The sequence below is a fragment of the Phocoena phocoena genome, chromosome 1 (assembly GCF_963924675.1).
Source record: "Phocoena phocoena chromosome 1, mPhoPho1.1, whole genome shotgun sequence".
NCBI classification, from domain to species: Eukaryota; Metazoa; Chordata; class Mammalia; order Artiodactyla; family Phocoenidae; genus Phocoena; species Phocoena phocoena.
Window position 1 is genome coordinate 174760635 of NC_089219.1, and position 19322 is coordinate 174779956.

The 19322-nt window shown below is 35.0% G+C and overlaps 1 pseudogene; it reads right to left on the minus strand.

Moving 5' to 3' along the window:
• Nucleotides 1–1363: 1363 nt before the first annotated feature.
• The window catches only part of LOC136118658 (small ribosomal subunit protein uS2-like), a 49250-nt pseudogene continuing 31291 nt past the window's right edge, over nt 1364–19322 (minus strand).

Sequence of the window (19322 nt, forward strand, 5' to 3'; positions counted from 1 at the left end):
AGAGCGCAGAATGGAAATGAGAAATCAAGCGGTAAATTGACAGTGGAAAAATTTGACAAACTGTCTCAGCCAAATGATCACTAACAATATCAACAGTGTTAAGTCAAGTTGGTACTATTCACCTTTGATATGAAGAAAATGGCACTTTTGGGGTGTTTCTCCTCAAAACATGTAACCCTGGTCTAATCACAAGAAAGTAAATCAAGGCAAATACCCAGTTGAGTAACTTTCTACAAAATAGTTGGCTCATGGTCCTTGAAACTGTCATCAAAACAAAGTCTGAGGAACAGTCACAGTCAAAAGGAGACGTAAGGAGACAACTCATAAATGTAGTATGATATCCTGTTTGGGATAAAACAGGAAAAATTACATTAGGTAAAAACTAAGGAAATCTGGATACAGTATGAACTTTAGTTAATAATGATGTATCAATATTGGTTCATTAATTGTAACAAATGCATCGTATACAATTAAAATGTTAATAAGTAGTATATGGGAACTCTTTGGAATTTTCTGTAAATCTAAAATTGTAATAAAAGTAAAATTTTATTTAAACACAGAAACACAAGACAAAACTAAAAAAAACAAACTCCCATTTGTCACAAGTTCATACTATATTTTGGAAGATGGATTATAAACAGATATGTAACATATATATGCATATACATTTATGCAATATATAAGTATTTTGAGGAAAAATAAACCAAGGTAAAAGGACTAGAGGAGAATGCCATTTTAGATGTGTTGGTTAGCTCAGAACTCTGTAAGGAGGTAAAATCTAAATTAACTGAGATTGAAAATACTGTCTCAGATATGGAGTGACAAGGAGAACGCCACAGTGGGAACGATCAGTTCTGCCAAATGCCGCTGAGAAACTTAGAAAGTTAAAATTTAGTACCAAGAAAGTTGAAATTTAGTACCAACTTTGAATTTTTTTCACTCTTCAGGAAAAAGAGTGTCAAAAACTCATAAACAGGGAACTAACCCTTGCATGGTTGCATAAGAGTGTGCCTCTGGCTTGGAACATTTCCTTACGTGGAGCAGAGCCCTCACAGCCTGTGCGGGGCACATCACTTTTTTGGGGGGGGCGCGTGGAGAATGTCTTTCTCTTTTCTGGGTTTGATGGGTACTTCCTTTTTCTACCCAAGGCTGTGTGTCACGTGCACCTGGCCAGACCCAATGTTATATGTGTTCTCTGAGTGGAGTTATTGGGGGTCTTTTGCCTGCAGCTCAAAAGGACAGGGGGCACCTATGCTCACTACTGCAGCTGAGCTTGCTCTTTGATGTCTTTGCAGTAAAGCCTTGTGCCCTCCAGTGCCTGTGTGAGTCCTGTCTTTCTTGGCAATCCCGCCATCTCCAAACCTTATAGCGGAATGACATCTTGTAAGGGCTGCTCCTGGTGGCAGATATTGATGTGCTCTTTCCTAATTTCATAGAGTGGGACTTGTCCACTGGAGATGTAACTGGTGTCACTGCCTCGACAGATGGAAGTTGTTCGTGACTCTGAAAAGAATGGTTAAGGCAGAGTGATGGAGACAATGACCTGACTGGCAAGGGTTCCAGGGAGAATTAGAGGGGAAACGTGTGGAAGACAGTGATGTGATGAGCAGAATCATATAAGTCCTAATCAGTGAGGCCATGATTTTTACACATTAAGGTATTTATATAGCATAAGGGATGCCTGTTTACAATGTCGATTCCCAAGACACCAATGTGTGGGTGTTGAAGCACTGCTGCTGTGGGCTGTGCTAGGGATACGGGTATTCTTCTAAGTGTAATAGGAAGCCACTGCACTTTTGTTTTCATTTGTTTCTTTAAGAGCAACATTTATGCTTTAATAACCCCCAAGGTAAAGACATTTTATTTTATGGAAAAAAGTGGATGTTGCTGAACTGCGGGAAAATTATTAGATTAGCCAAAGAGACACATCATTAGCTCAGGTTATGGTGGTGTGAGTTGGGATATAAACCTGTGAATGGGACGACAGCCATTTGGAAGCTAAAGTGGCTGATAAATGGAAGTTTAGAAGTCGGAAAAATAAATAATGCCTTGTACATGGCTAGACCAGTGTAAGATGGATCCTTTGGCAAGACTAAAGGATCTTGTGTGCTCTCTGGGGTGTTATTGGGTATAAAGGGGAAACTTGTCCTATGTTAGACATGTTTACTACAAGGTTCCTTTGTAACCTCTAAGTAGAAGAGGAGAGTAGGCAGCAGAATCTGTGGTTTTGAAATTCAGAAAAGAGGTCTGAAGAGAGAGGTAGATTTTGGGATTTTCTACATATCAGTTATTATTATTACTATTAACATACTGTTAATAATCTGGGAAATGAGTTTGCCTTATAAAGACAGTACAGTGAGAAGAGAAGATAGTTGGATACAGAGACTCCAAAAATGAGCCTAAGAAGAATTAGCCAGATATTTTGGAAGAAGACCGAAGGAATAGGAGTCAAGTGGGGAGAATGTGAGAAATGCAGGGAGCGGGGGGGGGCCATTGTGGAAAATACTTTTCAAAGATCAAGAATAGTCAGTGCTAAAAACTATCCCTGTGATTTAGAAAGATAGATAATACCTTTGGTGAGAACTTGGAGTGTGCCGAGATGTGAATTTTGTCTCTATCATCTGTCTGTCTATCTGTCTGTCTATCTACCTATCTGTCCATCATTTATCATCTGTCTATTCTCTATCTTCATCTATAATTTTTATGCTTGGGTCATTGTTGGACATGCAGGTCAGAATGGCTTTCTCAGGGATCCAAATTATTATTATTTATTTATTTTATTTATTTATTTATTTATTTTTTTGCGGTACGCGGGCCTCTCACTGTTGTGGCCTCTCCCGTTGCGGAGCACAGGCTCCGGACGCGCAGGCCCAGCGGCCATGGCTCACGTGCCCAGGCGCTCCGCAGCATGTGGGATCTTCCCGGACCGGGGCACGAACCCGTGTCCCCTGCATCTGCAGGCGGACTCTCAACCACTGCGCCACCAGGGAAGCCCCCAAATTATTATTTTTTAATTGAAGTATAGTTGCTGTGCAATATTATATGTTACAGGTGAACACTATTGTGATTCACAATTTTTAAAGATTAGACTCATGTATAGTTATTATAAAATGTTGGCTATAGTACCTGTGTTGTACAATATATCCTTGTAGCTTATTTTATACCTAACAGCTTGTACCTCTTAATCCCCTGCCCCTGTATCGCCCCTCCCCCTTCCCTCTCCCCACTGGTAACCACGTTTGTTCTCTGTATCTGTGAGTCTGCTTCTTTTTTGTTATATTCACTAGTTTGTTTTATTTTTGAGATTCCACATATAAGTGATATCATACAGTATTTGTCTTTCTGTACCAGAAGTGCCTAGCTGTTGATTCCTATCTTCCCTGTACCAGTTGGATTAAAGTCTAAGAGTGAACACTGAAGCTTTACTGGGTTGATATCAGCCCACCTCCCCACAGCAACTTCCATACAGTTGACATTCACTACTCTGGCCTTGTTTTCTTGCTACATCTAGAAAAGTGTAGAAACAGCACAAAGTAAAGCCATGATATTGTACTTAATAGTTTATTTTATTCATTTGATTTAATCATTTATATTAACCAAATGGTCTACAGAACATCATGTGTACTGATATATGTGTTCAGATAACCTATGCATTGAAGAAGATGAAAATAGTTCATGCAAAATATATGTATCACAATGCAAAATCATTTAGATTATTAACAAGAAAATAATAAGTACTCATTTATTATTTTTCTTTTCATTTTGATATATATATGTACATATATATATATATTTTTTATTTATTTATTTATTTATTTATTTTTTGCGGTACGCGGGCCTCTCACTGCTGTGGCCTCTCCCGTTGCAGAGCACAGGCTCCGGACGTGCAGGCCCAGCGGCCACGGCCCACGGGCCCAGCCGCTCCACGGCATGTGGGATCCTCCCGGACTGGGCCACGACCCCGTGTTCCCTGAATCGGCAGGCGGACTCCCAACCACTGAGCCACCAGGGAAGCCCCTGATATATATTTTTTTAAATTAATTTTTATTGGACTATAGTTCCTTTACAATGTTGTGTTAGTTTCTACTGTATAGCAAAATGAATCAACCTTACATATACATATATCCTCTCACTTCTGGACATCCTTCCCATTCAGGTCACCACAGTGCATTAAGTAGAGAACAAATGTGTGGATACCAAGGCGGGGGAAGAGGGGGATGGGAGGAATTGGGAGATTAGGATTGACGTATATACACTATTGATACTATGTATAAAATAGAGAACTAATGAGAACGTACTGTATAGCACAGGGAACTCTACTCATTTTGATATATTTATGGAATGTTTGCTATGTACTTTATTTTATTTTATTTTTTATTTTTATTTTTTTTTGTGTGGTACACGGGCCTCTCACTGCCGTGGCCTCTCCCGTTGCGGAGCACAGGCTCCGGACGTGCAGGCTCAGCGGCCATGGCTCATGGGCCCAGCCGCTCCGCAGCATGTGGGATCTTCCCAGACCAGGGCACGAACCCGTGTCCCCTGCATCGGCAGGCGGACTCTCAACCACTGCGCCACCAGGGAAGCCCTGCTATGTACTTTTAATGATAATTTAGAGTTAATTCTGTTCTATAAAGATTACTTAATTAAATTCTCATGCAAACCCTATGACGTAGCTGCTATTATTGCTATCATGCAACAGAAAAAGAAAAGAAAGTGGAATAAGATCAAACCAGATGCTCGGTCACCCTTGTTGTGTCCTCCACACAAATTATGCTTTTTAAAATCCCATTCGTCTGTTTATGCATTTTCAGTTCTTATATTGAAATGCCTATTTTTGAACAATTGAACTTTTGGTTGTCTACATATATGCAGACAATTTGCAAAAATAACCTGTTGATTGTCAGAGTGTACCTATAGCCTAAATAAGTGTATCTAAACAGAAAAATTGTATAAGGTTTTGCTAACAGCACACTTTAAATGCGTTATGTATTATTTAAACAATCTTCTATGGGATATGTAGATTTAAAAATGTATACATTCTCCCTCATTGTTTAAAAATCATAAAAACATGCTATAAGCCTGAAATGGTCAATTTGCTCAGTTTTATTTATTTTATATTCAATTGCAGAAAAATAATTCTGAGCCATCTGGCTGCTCAAAGAAAGTGAAAACTTGCATTCTATTTTATGTTCTCTTTTGAGAGTAAGTTTTGCTTTTTGGTTTATGATGCATGTTACAGAATTTCAAGCACTGGATAATTGCAAATTACTAGTAGCAGGTGTGCAGACTATTTAGTTACCAGTTTATAATATAAAAATACATTAAGAAAATGGTTAATTTTTTATCATTCAGTTTTCTCTCATATGAGTACATTATCATTTTATGAGATAAAGGCTTTATTTTCAGCTGATTTATTTAACAAGCCAAAGTATCTAGGATGATTTCCAAGAATAAAACAGATGACATATACATATAATGTCATGCTTGGCATAAAGTAAGGGCTTTAATGAATAGCAGCTGCTATATTTATGGTTATAATTCAAATTAACAAACTATAGTAGATATTAAACAATAAACACATATACTGTAATATATGTTAAATACTTACTTTTTTGTTGGTTTTATCTCCTCCTGCCATCACCCAAAATCATCAGAAAAGAACTTGTATCTTTCGGCTTTATTAAACCTTCAAAACCATTATTGATGTTAGGTATAACAGGAATGTATCCTGTTCATCAGATGTTTTGCTTTTGTACCTTTTTTTCTTCCTAATATATTTGAGAATTGCTTTGTCAAGTTCCACAAAAGTGTGCTGGGGCTTTAAATGAAAACATGTTGAATTTATAGATGTTACTAATATCACGGGCCATCATCATTGGTCACTATGATTTTTTTAACTGAATTATAACTAATACTTTGTTTCTTGTATGTGTGTGTGTTTCTGCAATGGCTTCTCTTCTGTTTCAAAAAAAGGAAAAAAAGTAGAAATCCTTCCGATGGTCTAGACAATGAAATGGGCCCCTGGTTCTGACCTTATTTCCTGCTATTCTCTCTCTTGTTTGCTCACTCACTCTGTTCCAGCCAAATAGTCTCTTTTAATGTTGCTTAAACCTGTCACATCCCAAGAATGTTTACACCTCAGTACCTTTCTCCTGCTTGTCTTTCCTTAGATAGTGACACTGAGGTCTTGCCCAATAATTTTATTTAAAATTCCACCCATCCCTAACAGTATCTTTTTCATAATTCAGTTTTAGTTTCCTCCATGTAACTTATCAATATCTGATAAAACATATATTTTATTTTACTTGTTAATAAGCTTACTATCTGTCTCCCCTCACGAGAATAAAAGTTCCATGATGGTAACATTTTTTGTCTTTTTTATCATTAAGAGATTTCTGGTGCTTGTAACTGTATCTGACATGTAGTGAGCATTCTATAAATGATTGTTAAATGAAGAAATACATGAATGAATGAGTGAAAAACATATAAATGAATGGGTTTTGTCAGATTTTTTAAAGCTACCTAATATTTAATGTATAGAGAAATGCTTTGTTTAAAATAAGGCTTAATGTGATTTATTTGCATAAAAGGACCTATTAAAGTACTTCTGAAAGATTGTTATTAAAAATACTTTTTAAATAATTCCATTTAATTATTGATTAATTTATATGCAGTATAGAAAATATCAATGGATTTGAATTATCAAAAATTATGTTTTTATCAAGATGTAATAATATTTTAAATGGCATATATTAAAAGCATAATTGTATATTAAACCTAGAACATTAACCAATTTTTCTACATTAACATTGCCTTGAGGTTTAGGGACCAATAGACAACACTCTGTCTCTCTGGTATCCATTCTCCGAGATGCTCCCCTTGATTCCTGTGTCTTTGGTATAGTCAATATTCATATCTTTGTGGGTGAGGTCCTCTCCCACGTTGTGACATGTTTGGTCTGTGTAACCAACAATGATGATATATTTCCCCTGAGATTAGGTTACACAAGGCATGTGAACCCCTTTTCTCTTTGTCATCACTTGCTGAAGTTAATCACTGTGGGCTCAGCAGCTCTGGGAGAGCCCTCTTGGGTTCTTTAAGGTCTCCTACCAAGAGGCCCAAAGGAATGAGGGATCAAGGCTTTCGGTGAACAGCCCAGGGAGTAAGTGGAAGGTGATCCTTCCGTCCCAGTCATGCCTTCGGAAGGTTCAGTAAGAATCTTGCACCAGAACCATTCAGCTATGCCGGTCCCCTTAAAGACTACAGAGATAAGAAAAACTTTATACCACTAAATTTTGGTGACATGTTATGCAACAACGGATGGTTAATATACTATATCATACATATAATCAGTAATATAACCCCTTTCTGTAATAGGCTAAAGTTAAAAATAAAAGCTTGCCAGTATTGCATAGAGTTGAAATACAGAATCATTTACATAGATTTTATCTTTAGTTTTTTCATAATTGAGAAACAATCACACTTATTTTGCCCCTATTCGTATCTTAGATGAAACAATCAGTGGAGTAATACACATTGTCAGATGATTCTTATAATACTCTCCATAGACCTGGGAGGGACGGATGACAAAATTAAATCATAAATAGAGTTGATCCTCATTATTCACTGGTTCCATATTTGTGAATTTAACTACTTGCAAAAATTTATTTTTAACCTGAAAATCAATACTTGCGTGGCACTTTTGCGGTCATTCGAGGACATGTTTAGAGTGGGGACACATTTTTAGTTTCCCTGTGCTCAAATTACCAACTGAGGTCAAATGAGGAGAACTTCTGTCCTCTTGCTTCAGCTCTCCTACTAGGTAAAGTCTCTTTTTTGTGGTCTGTTTATAGAGCGCCACGTTTTGTGCTTTGTGTTAGTGATTTCACTGTCTAAAATGGCCCTGGATAGCAGAACTGAAGGGTTGTACAGGGTTTCCAAAAACAAGGAGGCTGTGCTGTGCCTTGCAGAAAAACTAATACCTTTAAATACAGGTATCTTTAAACAGAAAGACACACAATACAAACTTATGTATTAACCAGTTGGTGACAGCGTCTCTCTGTATTTCTCTAGGAGCAAACGTTTCGGCATTTGTAACAATTTCATGCAATACAATTAATGTGAATAATGAAAATTGACTGTTTAGTTTTAATTTAATATAATACCAAATGTAGACACAGCCTAAATTTTTCACGCAATAGTCTCACAAATGCCATTGACTTTTGCTCATATATAAAATACAAGATATGTATTAAGATCTTTGAAGAAAAAATGTTTTTAATTATTACTTGAGATTATTACATCCAGAAAAGAAACAAGAGTGTTCATGCCTGTAATTCTTAACTAAGATTGAAAAATTTTGAAATATCTTTCATCTAGATATAATAATTTTGTTAAACTTAGAATATCACAAATTTATTTTAATTAAAACGATTTTAAACCTTGTTTACAGTAAGAATCCAGAAGAAGAGATTACACTTAAAATTATTCCCTTTATATAAATATGATCTACTCATTTCTAATTTTATAAAATTTGCTTTTGTTGTTTATGGAGGTGTGTTGACATATGAACTTTTACTTCATTATCAATTTAGCATATTTTAAACATGAATTATCCAAAGAACTACCAAGCATCCAAAGAATTACTAACCACAAAAAGTAGAATTTAGATGTTGAAATTTCCTATAAGTGGCATTAAGATGAAAATAGTCGTGTAATATTACAAAATGTAAGTAAAAAATTAGCTTTGTATTAGCTACAATAACCAATAAAAAATATGTTTTAAAGTCTTTGTACAGGAGTTGTTTTTTTGTTTGTTTTTGTTAATTGGCGAACTTTCCTATGACAAATTACCAATAATTTGGAGAGGGAGTAATGAGGTGGAAGAAAACCCTCAGAAATAGGATGGTTTGATGGAAGTCCGAGATCCTAAAACATTTCAAGATTGTAAAGCTTTAAGAATTTTAGTGAGAAATAAGTGATCTTCCATAAGAGGAACATGTCTTCATATCATGGCCTTTTCCCTAAGCACATTTCACTGGTGCTGTTTTTGTTCTTTTTTTTTTCCCCCAGAATCACCATAATCAATCCCCTAATCCTTGCCTCAGAGAGCAATATAGAAAAGCCTTCAGCTCTTTTATCTTTTCATCATCACAGAACTTCAGGAAGTGTTGTTTTTCCTTATATTTTAAGTCAAAATTTTTTTTCCTTTCTGAACACATTCCAGATTAATATTTCAGACCGCAATCTTTGGGTTTTTCCCCCTTAGCCTGCAAGTTTAATGAGTAATTCCAATTGAACAGGTTTTATAGTAAGGAAACTCAAATTAGAACTTTTTGTAGTACCTGTTTTAATAATCATAAAAATCCACAAATTGTGTTAATTTGTGTCTATAATGGGGAGGAGCACGTGTGTGTACACGTGTATTTTTTTAAATTAATGTATTTAGTCAGTCAGTTAGTCACTGAGTCATTGATATATTCATTTACACATGGTCAATGCCAGGGATTTTATTGGACACATGGTCCCAAACTACAAATCAGTATAGATTTAAAGTTTTAAAATTATTTTACAAGTCAAGAAACAAATGTGTATTACTTTATTGTTATGTCTATAATAGATAAACTTACATGGAATGTAGTTAAACATTGGAATGCTTAATTTCAATGTTCCAAGGCTAGTATTTCATAATATATCATGCTCCCGCTGATTTGATATCACTTAGTTATGACCATTTTTGCATCCTGGAAGCTAACCATATTATCATTGCTTCTTACATTTAAAAAAAAATTAAATTAAATTACTTTATTTTTTTGGCTGTGCCACGCAGCTTGTGGGGTCTTAGTTCCCGGACCAGGGACTGAACCTGGGCCTCTGGCAGTGAAAGTGCCGAGCCCTAACCACTTGACCGCCAGGGAATGCCCATACATTTCTAACAGTGTGTATTTAAATATAACTTTGGAAGGTCTATTTATTTATGGCTCGTGTATGGACAGAGACTGTAAGGCAGCACACAGGAGCTCTGCCTCCCAGTGTTCACGCCCTTCGAGGGGCAAGACCTGTGACTTGCTTCTAACCAACAGAATACAGCAAAGAGGATGGAGTGTCACTTCCGTGATTAGGTTACATTAGATGAGGCTCTGTCTTGCTGGCCAACTTGCTTAGAGGCTCTCCTTGCTGATGGATGAATTATGTTTCCATGGCAAGGAACTGCAGGCAGCCTCTAATTACAGAGTCAGGGCTCTGGATTCCAGCCTCTAAGAAGCTGGGCTTCTCCCTCATCCAGCTGCATGGCAATGAAGTCTGCCAAAACCTGGTTGAGCTTCAAAGTGGCTTCTTTCCTCGAAGAGCCTCCAGATGGGAACAGAGCCTTACTGACACCTTGGCTGCAACCTTACGAGACACAAAGCAGAGGACCCAGTTAAGCCACGCCTAGGCTTCTTACTGCAGAAACTCTAAGATAACAAAGAGGTGCTATTTTAAGCTGCTAATTAGTCTGTGGTAATTTGTTAGTAATAGAAGACTAATACAGTTTAAAAACTAAGTAAACGCATGTAAGCTTGAAATGAAATTGAGAAAAATCATTGCCAAGGCTTTAGTTGCCAGGCTTCGTGAAAACCATAAATAAAATAAAATTAAATTAAAATTTTAAAATAGTGTAATAGAGTTTATTAGGCTGAAATTTTTTCCATTTTTTGCCTTTATAACTATTAAAGAAGAAAGAAAACACTCTGACTTTCTTAAAAACTCTTAACAATATTAAATTTAAAAGAAAGATTTCAAACATATATCTACACAAACTCAATTACTGTTTTCCACCTAAAAACAAAACCAAAAACCAAAACCAAAAACCGAAAACAAAGAAAAGAGACTTGAATATGTCTTAAAAGTTTAAAGCAAAGAAACAGACTTGTGTACAAACAATGCTCATTATGATACTTTCAGGATATTTTAAAAGAAGCAATTCATTGTAGATAACAATCAATATTTTCTGCATGAACTTTTTGAGTCGTGTTATAAATAAATTACCTCAAAATGTTTTTATGACGTGATATATTTTTAATGAAAATTTACACTGAGGTATCTGCCTCATTTAATAAATTAATATGGAAGTTGTCTTTTTAAAGATAGCTTCAAGAAGTGAGTAAATTCATTCTTTGAAAAATATAAAATAAAAATTTTGCAATTATTTTATCGATACAGACATGGCAATAAGTATGAATTACAAGGGAAAATAATGTCTCTGCAGAACCAACTAAAGATTAAATTGCATAGTAATCAAATTCACTAGGGATAAAAACAGGAGCTTAAATGTATAACTTTCTTCCAACACAGACTGCACTAGTGTTCTTTTACTAGGAAGTAGTATAACAGTCATTCAGAGCAAGGGCTCTAAGCATGATGGCTGAGTTTGGATTTGGGTTTCCTAATTCACATGTGAAATCCTGGATATGTCACTTCTCTAGCGGGCTCAGTTTTCTGAGCAGCATGATGGGGTAATACCTAGGGGATGGATGGAGAGTATTAAATTAGACTTCTGCATATAAAGTACTTGGCATGATTCCTGACACATAGTTCAGTAAGTCAGTGTAGTTATTGTTGTAGCTGTTAATATTATTATGATTATAATCTTCACTGAATTTATGCTCTAAGACTCTGCGTTATTCCAAATGACAACTAATCTGATTAAATAAACTCATTATTTTAGTATTTTAAAACAAATGAAAAAAAGAAATTAGATTCACCACAAAAAAATAAATGAACAAAAAAACAAAACCCAAAATAGTCTTCACTCCCCTCCTCAGATAAAATTTGTGTGACTCCTGCTTTTCAAAACATTCAGAAATGTATGGGATGATTCTCAGATTGAAGAAAATACAGTATAAATATTTGAGGGGAAACTAAGGAAGTTTTTGTATTCTTATTTAAGTAGGTACCTACCATGTAAACATTTTTATGACTACAACCCCCTTTGAAGTTTTTATATTGCAAAACATATCTAAGTTTCTCATATAAGTGATTGTAATGCAATTATGTGTTCAGTTATTATTATTGCTCAGTGTAAAATTATTTTAACAAAATAAAGAAAATAAGGGGAACCAAGCAGAACTATAAATCACAGGCTCATAGATTTAAAAGGCAAAACATAAACAAAAGTAGAGATTTAACTGATGAATGAAAATCAGAGGGTAACTTAGCATTTCTTCAAAGTAACCCCATCCTTAATGCTGAAGCCTCGTAATCTTTCATAGCTCATTCAGCCAGAGTTTCATATAAAGGCATTTCAATTTAACTTAAATTAGCTGAAACGATCAGATAGCTTTTTCTCTCCTAAATGACTTGCTTTTACAATGGATATAAAAGCTATTAGCTTTTTTGTTTGAAAGCACGGATGAGGTATGAAGATTTGTCTCTTGAGGTACACACTGATTATTAACAAAGAGGTTGAAAAAATTGAACACGACTTTCAGCCAACACAGTAACACAGACTCTGCTAAGTGACAAGTGACATTAAGAGCCTTTGGGACACAGGTCTCTGTCAGAGGAAGGAGATCCATGTGGGTATAAAGGGACTGCAATATTACCATGAGATAGAAGTTTAATGTCATTTCTTACCTGAGGATTATAGTCAACAAAAGAGAACTTGTTCAAGAGATGGTTATGACATCTGATCTTGCCTGACTTGTGAGTCATCTAAAGAACTCCAAAATCATTTTCCATTTTCTTCAAAACCTTCGAAAGCTTCTTGTTCAGTTTTTAGTTCTAGTTCACCTCGTAATGATGACAAAAATATCTCCATGTTATCAGTCTATTTTCTTTAATTAATGGTGCCGCAGACTCCTTAAACTCTACAATAACTTAAGTACACATTCAGGTGTCACACCTTGGACTTTGCCATTGCTCCCAGCTGCCACAGCTTTCAAATCCCCTGTTGAATCGTGAACTCCTGTCTTTCAGTCTTTCTTATAACAGCTCCCTTTCTCTTCTCAAATGCTTAGTGTTTCTGCCCTTCACACCAGGTTCTGTGATTTTATGATCTACAGCTCAATTAATATAACAAATTAGACATTTTATAATGCATTTGTCTTTTGAATCCTTTAACCCACAACAAATTCCCTGCTATTTTTGCATTGATAACTTTAAGGTACTAGTATTCTAGCATTGTTCCTTAATGAGAGTTTTAGAACAGAGTAGAGAATGCAGGAGAGACAGACCTACCATCATTCAGTTTTCTTATCTTCTCAGGGCCCTTCCTGTTTTTCAGGGATAATTAAATGAAATCTTTATGTCTTATGCACCCTGTCTTTGCTTTCTCTTGAATTGATTCAATTCTCACTTCTGTGAAGACGTTCTATAATTGATAGCTCTAACGCTGATTTCCTAATGAGCTCCCTATGTATATATAATCTACCAGTTAATTCTTTAAGTACAAAATTTTTAAATAATCATCTACTCCCTTCTATAACCAATTCTTGCTATACACAAATATATTTTCTATATAATGTTTAGACACTATATATTTTTCTATATAATGTTGAGACAGAATAATCCCTTGATCCATTATTTATTCCTGTGTGTATGCCCTCACTCCCTTACTTAACAATATTTACTAAACACCAACAAGCCAGGAAGTACCACTAATGGTATGACAGAAAGATGAAGAAGGCATATTCCCTGTACGAAATGACTTAATAGTCTAGTATAGAAGATCTAGAGACAGGTATTTAAAAAATACCATAGCAAGTTCAGTAATAAAGTCCCAGCCAAGAATGGTGGGTAATAGGAATAGAAAACAAAGTGCAATGTACAGAATAGATAATAAAAAGTGAAAGTAAATAAAAGAACATTATCATAGGTGTGTATGTAGATAATGATTGTAGAATGTATTTGTAGAGAATTGGCTATGCATCATCTAAGTGGTAAACGATGTTTCTAAATAATTACACTCAAAACATCAATTATTTTTTTCTGCTGTCTTTTATTTCATGCAGTTTGAGTCTTCTGTGTTTGTCTAGCACCTAGTGTATATCTCTGTAAGCATCATATTTCACTGTAATTACAGATTTATTGTACATGCCATTGTCTTCCATTATACAGGTTATTGGTGTTAAAGGCAACATTATATTTGACTTTGTATATCAGCATCTAATTCAATGTTTTGAAAGTATATGACCTTGAGTAAATGTTTGCTGAATGGATCCTTAATCATCGAAGTTTCAGTTGCCTAGACCATGGATTCTAGAGAGTCCCAATGCCAATGGTTGGATTTTTGACTCAGCTTATTTCTGGCACCATATACTTGGGCTATTATTTGAGCTCTCATCCTCAGTTTCCTTATCTGTAGAATGAAATGTACCACTTCTAGGATTATTGTGAAGATTGATTAATTTGAGCATTAAGAACAGACCCTAACAATAGACCGTTACATAAGATAGCTGTTTTGTTACACTCTTTCTTTGTTGCTTTAAATGTTACTACTCTAGTCACATGGGCACACACACACATCTATTCTCTCTTTTCTTGCAATAGTTTTCTAACTGATTTTTGTACCATCAGCATCTCTTTTTTTTTTTTTTTTTTTTTTTCTGTACGCGGGCCTCTCACTGTTGTGGCCTCTCCCGTTGCAGAGCGCAGGCTCAGCGGCCATGGCTCACGGGCCCAGCCGCTCCACAGCATGTGGGATCTTCCCGGACCAGGGCACGAACCCGTGTCCCCTGCATCGGCAGGCGGACTCTCAACCACTGCGCCACCAGGGAAGCCCTCTTTTTTTCTAATATATTCTTTACACTACTATAAGAATTCATGACCTAAAACCCACTTACAATCCCATGTTTTTCATCAATTAAATTTATACTGACTATAATTCCATCCCTTCAGTCTGGTATTCAAGAATCTCTACAAAATATAACAAATTCCTTTTCAAGAATTGTTTTCTTTTTTTAACAAGCTTTGTTGAAATATAATTCAGATACTATATAATTCACACACTTAAATGGTACAATTCAGTGTTTTTTTTAGTATATTCATTGATGTGTACAGCCATCCCCACAGTCAATTTTAGAACATTTTCAACACCTCAAAAAGAAACCCCATATCGTTTAGCTATCACCCCACTATCCTCCCATTACTTCCCAACCAGCGAACACTAATCAACCTTCTGTCTACACAGATTTCATATGAATGGAATCATATATATGTCGTCTTTTGTGACTGGAACTGGCTTCTTCCAGTTAACATAATGTTTTCAAGGTTCATTCTTGTTGTGGCATGTTTCAGTATTTTGTTACATTTCCATTGTAAGGATATACTACATTTTGTTCACGCATTTGCCCTTTGATGGACATTTTGGCTGTTTCTACCTTTTGGCTATTATGAATAATGCTGCTGTAAACATTTATGTACAAGTTTCTGTATGGACATATATTGTTATTTCTCTTGGGACTATACACAGCAGGGGAATTGCTGGGTCATATGGTAACTCTATGTTTAACAGTTTGAGGAACTGCCAGACTGTTTCCCGAAGCTGATGCATCATTTTACCTTCCAACCAGTAGTATATATTGGCTCCAATTTCACTCATTCCTTGCCAACACTTACTGTTATCTGACTTTTTAAATTCTAGCCATCCTAGTAGATTTGAAGTGGTATCTCAGTGTGGTTCTGATTTGCATTTCCCTGATGACTAATGGTGTTGAGCACCTTTTCATGAACACATTGACCACTTGTATATCTTCTTTGGAGAAATGTCTATTTAGATCTTTTGCCCATTTTTTAATTGGGTCATTTGTTTTTTTAATTATTGAGTTATAAGAGTCCTTTATATATTCTAGATAATACCCTCTTATAAAATACATGATTAGCAAATGTTTATCTGATTGTGTGGATGGTTTTTTACTTTCTTTTTTTTTTTTTTTTGGTTTTTTACTTTCTTGATGGTGTTTTTTGAAGCATAAACCTTTTAAATTTGAACCAAGTCCAATTTAATCTATTTTTTCCCACAGACAGATAAATTGACTTTAAAATAGAACCATACATACATTAAGCCTTAAAACAATAAAAATTCAAACAAAGAAGAAAAAAGCCATCTGATTCCAGGAAATCCATATGGGATGAATTTAGATGGGGATTTGAAATTTACATAAGGAACAGTGGAAACAACAGCAACTTGAAATGGAAAGTCAACATCCTTCCTGCCTTTGAGAGATAGGTGTGCTCCAACTGTGTTCCAGGTATCTGCTGGTAGGCGGAACCCTGCAGTAAGGGGTGCAGCCTGCAGCCCCAAACTGGACATTGTCTCACAGAAAGCTGCAAAGGATGGCCACACACAACAGTGTTGTGACCCTGACAGATGTTTAAATTTTGGGAAAGGGAGGTTTTGCAAGTGCTAACAGTTTTTTCAAATACAACATAAAGGGAAATCAGATCTATAAGTGATGTTCACAGAGATATAGGTAATGATGAAGGATTTAGTGTCCAAGAAAATTATACCAAATCTTCCAAAAATACTCAGTTATTGACAATCCAAGCTTTTTTCAGCTGGCAGCAGATGGTAGAGTGGCCCCTTGAAGTGATGGTACATTTAGTCTGTATGGGGTTTCTGCTCGGGTTTTTCCTCATAAGACGTTTCAAATACATTCTCTCTGCTCTTATCCACAGAATGGAGCATCTTTGGTAAAGGTTAACAGGAAACACCACATCATCCCTAAAATACACCAACCCATGTAATGTTGGCTTGTTAATGATGAAAGCCAAGATAGCGTCAATGAGTTATTGCAGTCTGTGTAGGTAAACGCCTTCAGGGGAGAGGTAAAACTGGTTTGATATTGTAATTTACAAAAGCTGGGGTAACATAAAGAGAAAAGCAAACGCATACTCCATGCATTAACAGTGCTGATGCATCTGCATCTTTTTATTAGTGTGTCCATAGAACATCTAAATTCATGGCTATGAAAGAAAATGGATTGAATTGAATTGATTTCAATGAATATGAATTGAAACATGGTCTGAATTTGCAGTGAAAGAAAAGTCATGTCAAAAAAAAATGAAAACAACTACTTTTTTCTATAAAAGATTGCCTCGGATTTTATTAGAAAAAAATACTGTGTTATATTTCACAACAATGACCATCCCAGAAGACAGAATCAGCTCAAATCACAAACCTTCATGACATTCAGACACAGTTGCATTTAGTTTGTTTCAATGACATAGGATAAAAGATGAGAAGATGCATTAAGACTTGAACAATGTTAGTCTCAAGGCAAATACTTTAATGTTCCAGTATGCACTGTGCCAACACTGAACACATTTATAAGTGACAAAGGAGCCCACAATATTCTTTAATAAATGTATTTTTACATGTGATACGTGAATCTAAGCACTCCCTACCTCAATTTCCTCATCTATAAAGTGGAGATAATATTATTACTACCTATTGCATAGGCATGTGGTAAGTATAAAATTCATGATGTTTATGGCATTTGGATCAAACTGCCTGGTACTTGATAAATTAATGTTAAAGTGTCATTACCTAGTTGGGTTTTATTAATCACCTCTAAGCTTTAAAGGTTTTCTAAACTTATCATATGTAATAAGAAATTCAATATTTTTGTTAAAATATTTTTTTAAAAATAAAAAATCTGTTAAATGCGGAGATCAGTGATTAGAAAACTATAACCCATGAACCAAATCCAGCCTACCATCTGTTTTGTAAATAAAGTTTTATTGAAACTTGTCACATGCGTCGATTTACGCATTGTCCATGGCTGCCCTTACACTCAGCAACAGAGTTTAGTAGCTGCAGCAGAGACTGTGTGGCACCTAAGATGTAATAAATTTACTATACAAAACCTAATATCTTTATTTTATAGAACAAGGAAAACTCCTGTAGCAGATCATAGTGTATATTCAATATCAACTTGTCAGTATCCTTCCCCCATCCTAATAAATATTTTAATTTGTAGAACTATGTCATTGATGAATTGTATTTTATATTATTAATATATATATATGTTGAACATTTTATAATGTCCCTACATCCTTAAAAGTATGTCTACTTAAGTTAGAAATCTGTTTCAAGGTTTTATTAACATTTCCTAGTATTACATATCTATAAATTGTGAATGCTGGAATTCAATTCAGGTTTTGCCTGATTCTAGAAACAACATTCTAAATTTTTTTTCACTACAGTACACTATGTTAGAGAAGAAATACATTTCAAAACTATTCATAGGGAATTTAAATCACTATTCTCCAGTTAAATTACATTGAAGTAAATTACAGTACAAGGATGTTAAATTAAATAAAATAATATTTTTGAAAATAGTGTTTCTTTACTAAAGACAGGACTGAACTAAGGAAAATAATTTGTTTTCCATTAAAAACACACTGTTTTTAAATTATTATCATTTTGAGATAAGAGAAAGTTAAGAAACTGATTAGAAAATCTGTAAACCTATGAAAGCCTGAAGTTTACCATACAAATCTTAATTCAAATCATTTTGACCACATATAATATATTTTATCAGTCTCAATTTTGTCTTACCCAGTGATCATTTTTTATTGTTGTTTTGAAGTTCCCACTCTCTATTAAAAATTTTTCCAACAGTATTTCAAAAAGGCAAAACCAATATGTAGATAATTTTTATAGCTAGCCCTAGCAGTATGCAATTATTGCCTGTGGTTCGCAATTGTGAATCAAGATATATCAATTTTATAATGGTTTATACGTTTTCAAAACCCAGGGCATATGTTTAGGAACTACAGAAAATAACAAACATGTGTTTCTTGGTTTTAGTTATGGTTGTCAATTATGGCAAAAAAATCCATTAAGTAAATGCATTCCTAGCACAACTACTAATCACTTGGGAAATAAAAAAATTGCTTAAAAATTTACAATATTGGAAACATTTGAGCATTGTTAACCTAATATAGATTCAACAATGACCTAAAATGATGGTACTTTTTAATTTTATTTCTGATATTGGGAGCATCACTTTTTACTTGTCCTCCTGTAAAATAAAATGCTATTGATTTTTTTAGAATCAAGACATTGCTAATTATCATGTACATTTCTTCTTAGAAATACTTTTGTGGAAATTCAGATATGATATTATTACTTAGTTCTCTTAAAAACTGATAGGTGTAAAATTTTAAAAAATGCATTTCACAGATTTAAAAAGAAGTAGCAAAGAATTGAAGGACTGTAACTAAGGAAGGTAGCAACTGTTTTTAGCTGTGCAGTTATTTATGCCACTGCATTTAGTGTTAACAGTGCTTGCAACAGCCCAGAATCCCAAATGTTCTCCATTACTTTTTCTCCCCTA